Source organism: Sciurus carolinensis, chromosome 15, assembly GCF_902686445.1.
Source record: "Sciurus carolinensis chromosome 15, mSciCar1.2, whole genome shotgun sequence".
Classification (NCBI taxonomy): Eukaryota; Metazoa; Chordata; class Mammalia; order Rodentia; family Sciuridae; genus Sciurus; species Sciurus carolinensis.
In genome coordinates, this window is record NC_062227.1 from 27,980,788 (window position 1) to 27,986,787 (window position 6,000).

At 39.5% G+C, this 6,000-nt stretch overlaps 1 pseudogene; it reads right to left on the reverse strand.

The window, feature by feature from the left end:
* Window positions 1-3,714: 3,714 nt before the first annotated feature.
* Window positions 3,715-5,580, reverse strand: LOC124965349 (U6 snRNA-associated Sm-like protein LSm3; annotated as a pseudogene).
* Between the last annotated feature and the right edge of the window lie 420 nt (window positions 5,581-6,000).

Here is a 6,000-nt window from a genome sequence, read left to right on the forward strand (position 1 = left end):
TTTTTTTTTTTTTTCCTCCAGTGTTAGGAGTAGGGTTGCCAGATAAAATACAGAACTCACCATAAAATTTGAATTGATTACACAACTGGGACATATTTAGACAAAACATTTATTCATTGTTTATCTGAAATTCAAATTCTGCCCGGTGACCTGCGTTTCTGCTTTCTGGCCCTGGCAGCCACGGTTGGGAGGTGCCCAACCAAGCTCCCCCAGGAGCAAATCTTACTGGCTGGTCAGAGACATTCGCCAAGCTTGGCTTGAGGTTATTTGAATTTGATGACTTCCTCCTGCTTCCTTTGTGCAGGAATCCACTTACCAAGGCGGCCAGAGGAAGTGGTAACTGGGTGCTGCTTTCTAGAAACTATGAAAGATGCAGCCTGATCACTTCTTCTCCGCTTTTCTTCAGTCTGGAGAGAGGGAAACCTTAGGATAAAGTCACTTCACCACTTATTTTGAAATGTGGTTTCGAATACTTTTTATTGGACTCTTAATCCTTAGAGTAGTTTTTAGACAAAAGCCCAATTCTTTGGCCATTTAAAAAAATTTTTTTTCTAATTATTTGTACATGACAATAGAATGCATTTATACATTTTGATAGATCATACATAAATGGAGTGTAATCTCTTATTTTTCTGATTGTACATACTGTGGGATCACATCGGTCATGCAGTCATTTATGTACATGAGGTAATAATGTCTCAGGTTTTCCTTGGGGAGGTGTGGCAGAGGAGGGGCAGCCTGCTGGCAACTAGGATTCAGTGCACTGAGCAGAGGGACACTGCTTCTCTTTGTTACACATCTGGTGGTTTTCCCAGGTCTGGGGCCACAGTGAGCCAGGTAGGTGTAATCAATCCACCACCTCCAACAAGTGACTGCTCTGCACCTGTGTCCAAATTAACTGTCTCATTCTCTACATCTACAAACTGAAGATAATGGTGTTGCTATTGTGCAGAGTACACAAGTTAGTAAAGGCAAAGCCCTTCGAACAGTGCTCAGTAAGTCTGTCATACAAACCAGTAGATCACACCTTCCGTTCTGGACACCTTTCCTCTTCTCTCTAGACCACAGTCCCATCTATTAAGTGGCTATACTTAATATACTTGGCGTTCAGGATTTCTAAAGGAAAAATTGTTCACCCTCAAGCAAGTGCAAATTCTGAGACAATGGGACCATTCTTTTTAGAAAAATATAAATTATTATCATCAGGGATGTATCCTTTAAAAAATGTTTTTGATCAGGCACAGTCATGCATGCCTGTAATCCCAGTGACTCAGGAGGCTGAGGCAGGAGGGTGGCAAACTTGAGGTTAGCCTGGGAAACTTTGTGAGACCCTGAGAAAGGAGAAAGGAAGGAAGGAAGGAAGGAAGGAAGGAAGGAAGGAAGGAAGGAAGGAAGGAAGGGAGGAAGGAAGGAAGGAAGGGAGGGAGGGAGGGAGGGGGGGGGGAGGGAGGAAGAGAGAGAGAAAGGGAGGGAGGGGAAGGAAGGGGGAAGGAAGGAAGGAAGGAAGGAAGGAAGAAAGGGAGGGAGGGAGGAAGAGAGAGAGAGAAAGAGGGAGGGAGGGGAAGGAAGGGGGAAGGAAGGAAGGAAGGAAGGAAGGAAGGAAGGAAGGAAGGAAGGAAGGAAGGGAGGGAGGGAGGGAGGAAGAGAGAGAGAAAGAGGGAGGGAGGAAGGAAGGAAGGAAGGAAGGAAGAAAGGAAGGAAGGGAGGGAGGGAGGAAGAGAGAGAGAGAAAGAGGGAGGGAGGAAGGAAGGAAGAAGGAAGGAAGGAAGGAAGGAAGAAAGGGAGGGAGGAAGAGAGAAAGAGGGAGGGAGGGGAAGGAAGGAAGGAAGGAAGGAAGGAAGGAAGGAAGGAAGGAAGGAAGGGAGGGAGGGAGGGAGGAAGAGAGAGAGAAAGAGAGAGGGAGGGGAAGGAAGGGGGAAGGAAGGAAGGAAGGAAGGAAGACAAAAGGATTAGAAAGGACTAGAGATGCAGCTCAGTGGTAAAACTGCCATCAGTTGAACCCCTTGTACTGGGGAAAAAAAAAAAAAAAAAAACCTGAGGATATGAAGAGAGAATCTAAGAGAGGAAGAAGTACCATTTTGAGGTACTTTTCAGGAGAGGAAACTGAGTTACCTACATGACTGCCCCTTCCTTTCTCACCTCTACGATATTGTCACCATGTAATTGGTAACAATTTAATCTGAGAACTGAACCAACAGCACTCCTATAAAAGACTGTTCTGTTGTTATATTTCAACAGATGTGGAAAACTAGGAGAGAACCCTCCTGAAGGAAATTTCATCAGGAAATGCAGGTAATGGCAAAAATTGGCAGGCACTGAAGCTCTCAATTAGGGAAGAAGCTTTGCACTAATATTTGGTACAAATGCCTGCTTTAAACATAGAGATCATCACTTATCAGGCCCTTAGAACAGTGGTGGACGTTCAGATGGAATGGAGTGTGAGCATGGATTTAAAAAGCTCTAGGGGTTAAGGATAACTAACTTGGTCTATTCCAAGTCCCACCCTGCCATTACATTGTAGCAAAGGCAAATTGGAAGCTGGCATAAGAGACTCACTCTGGATTAGTGTGTTGCATGTTTACATTAACTACATGGTCAGCTGTGCTTCACGCTCATTCCTTGGCATGTATTCATTCCTGACTAAGTCCTTCTGATGCTTTATCAAATTCTCTTTTAAAGTACCCTCCAGATATTGGATGTAGATAACTCTCAGGATCAGATGGCTCCCTCTAGCCATTAGAGTCAGGAGGTATGTTACATTTTGCTAAGCAGCCAGCCAGGTGTATGTCTTCCCATGTGCACCACATGAGGTGTTTGGTAGGAGGGCTCAGGAGCGGGCCTTCAGCAAGGCTGGCACAAGTTCATGAGCATGTCAGATGTCACAAGGTTGGGAATCCTGGAGAAGAGGATCACTGTATTCAAACGTTACTGTGAAACCATAAAAAGAGAGTTGACCTGCTGGAATTAAAAGCCTAGTTCTTCCATTCTGAGTAACCCGATGGATTATTTTAAGTCTTCACGGTCAGTTATAATACCACCTAAGAAGCAAGTGAGGCTGCACACGTTTGGAAACCATAAAGTCCTATCCAACAAAACATTATGAAAAAGGCACAGACTTATGTGAATATATTGTTCAAGTTCAGTTCCCCCTGGCAGTTGTCTTTATTACAGAGTCTCCAATGTCAAGGTTCCATGTTCCACTGCCTGGTATTCATGCTTGCTATGCATGATTTAGGTGAAAGTGATTCTGTTATTCTTATTTCCAAAGGAAAAGTGATATAAGTAAATTTTTTAGTCAAAAATAAAACATCAAATTTAAATAGAAAAATCAGAAATTGTCTACAAGAATAATGGAACAAACCAACATCAAAAAAAAAAAAAGTTCTGCATCTTTGTGGTCACATTTATTGGATGGATTGGAGAAAAGTTAATATGTCATTTAGATTAAGAAGTTGTAAGTTATTTGCAAATCAACTCATTTCTAGGGTGGAGGAATCCTCTGGTAATTTCTTTTTCTTTCCTTTTTGGTGATGAAGAAAATTGAACCTCAAGTCATCACACATGAGAGGCAAGTGCTCCAGGGTTGAGCACTCCCGGACCTCTTGGGCCATTTCTTAATATCAAAATGTATACAAGTTTCACTTTTGAATATTATACATTTAAAGAGGCAGTTGTACAATTTCTTCTCTTTTCTCTCAGGATAAATTCTTTGTTTCAGTCTGTTGCCAATGGAGGTACAACTGGTACAATACTATTTCCCCAGACTAAAAGCATTGGAATATTGTTTCAATGATTTATGTATCTCTTCCTGTGTTTCTTCATCACTTTCTATGGTAGTTGGTTTCTCCCACATCTCCAATACTATATTTGAATGTTGATCATATAAACCCTTAGCCATGCTAATGATGAGAAAGAGAAAGAAAACTCAAAGCACTAAAATTCGTGATGAAAAAGGAAACATTAGATGGACACTACTGAAATACAGAAGATAATCAGAAACTATTTTGAAAATTTATACTCCAATAAAATAGAAAACCTTGAAGAATTTAGAGTCATATGACCTACCCAAATTGAATCAGGAAGACAAAGAAAATTTAAACAGATCAATTTCAAGCAATGAAATTGAAGATGCCATCAAAAGTCTATCAACAAAGAAAAGTCCAGGACCAGGGGAATTCTCAGCCCAGCTCTACTAGACCTTCAAAGAAGAACTTACACCAATCCTCCTCAAGTTATTCCATGAAACAGAAAAGGAGGGAACCCTTCAAAACTCCTTCTATGAAGCTAGTATCACCCCGATACCAAAACCAGACAAAGACACATCAAGGAAAGAAATCTTCAGACCACTATCCTTGATGAACATACATGCAAAAATTCTTAATAAAATCCTGGTAAATCACATACAAAGACATATTAAAAAGATAGTGCACCATGATCAAGTGGGATTCATCCTGGGAATGCATGGTTGGTTCAACATACGGAAATGAATAAATGGAATTCATCACATCAATAGACTTAAAGACAAGACTCACATTTATATCTCAATAGATGCAGAAAAAAAGCATTTGACAAAATACAGCATCCATTCATGTTCAAAACACTAAAAAAACTAGGGATAGTAAGAACATACTTCAACATTGTAATAACTATACATGTTAAACCCAAGGACAACATCATTCTAAATGGAGAAAAACTGAAAGCATTTCCTCTAAAAACTGGAAAAAGACAAGGATGCCCTCTTTCACCACATCTATTCTACATAGTCCTTGAAACTCTAGCCAAAGCAATTAGGCAAAAGAAAGAAATTAAAGGGATACAAATAGGAAAAGAAGAGTTCAAACTATCCCTATTTGCCAACAACATGATTCTATAATTAGAAGATCCAGAAAGCTTCTATAACTCATAAACAAATTCAACAAAGTAGCAGGATATAATATTAACAGCCATAAATCAATCCCCAGTACCAAAAATAAATAAATAAATAAATATAAATGTTGATTATACACATGTAATCTGCCTTGAAGCTCCTGATCATTTCCACATTTCCACATAAGTTTTCTCTTCTAGGTTGGGTATAATAAGATCCAGGGGCTCCTGTATGGCATTGGCAGTTTGTGATTGGTTCACATCATCTACTGCATTTTAAACATAAGCAAATTTTGTGAAACAAATGCTAGAACTGTTATGCCTATAGAACATTCTTACCTATTTGGGTAAGAAGAGAGAGACTTACACAAGTTTACAAAGGATTTCTCAAAAAAGTTCAAAGTCAGTAGCTGCATCTTAGTATGGTTTGAATATCCCCACCGAACTCATGTTGAAATTTTATTTCTATTGTGAGGTCTTAAAAGGTGGGGCCAGATGTGAGCTTTGAGAGACAATGCCCTAAATGGATTAATCCATTCTTGGATTAGCAAATTAACAGTTTATAGTGGGAGTTACTTTGTTATGAAAATGAGTTCTCTTGCTCATTTGCTCTTTGGCCATGTTGTACTCTTTGCCATGTTCTGACTCAGCAGGAAGGCCCTCACCAGATGCCAAGTAGATGCTCGTGCCATGCTCTTGGATTTTCAGAGCCATGAGCTAATAAAACTTTTTTCTTTGTAAATTATCAAGTCTGTGATATTCAGTTATAGCAACAGAAAATAGACCAAGAGAGTATCCCAAAAGATCTTTGATGTCTTTATTAGCTATTCTAAGTATTAGACCCTCCCACAAGGAGTGTTCCTGTTAACACATCACAGAATTGGTCTCCCCACTATCCAGACTGGGGCCCATTCTTGGTAGAATTTCAACTTTGTCAGGGGATCCAGAGGTGAACAGTTTCCTATATTCTGTCTCATACTACTCAAATTCACAAGAAATGGATATGTAAGTACAAGATCAACTAATTATATCAATTGATTAATTAAAATACAATATCAGTAAGTTGATAAAATATTGGAGCTGATATTAATTTTTTTAATTAAAAAATTTTTTAGTTGTAGATAGACACAATAT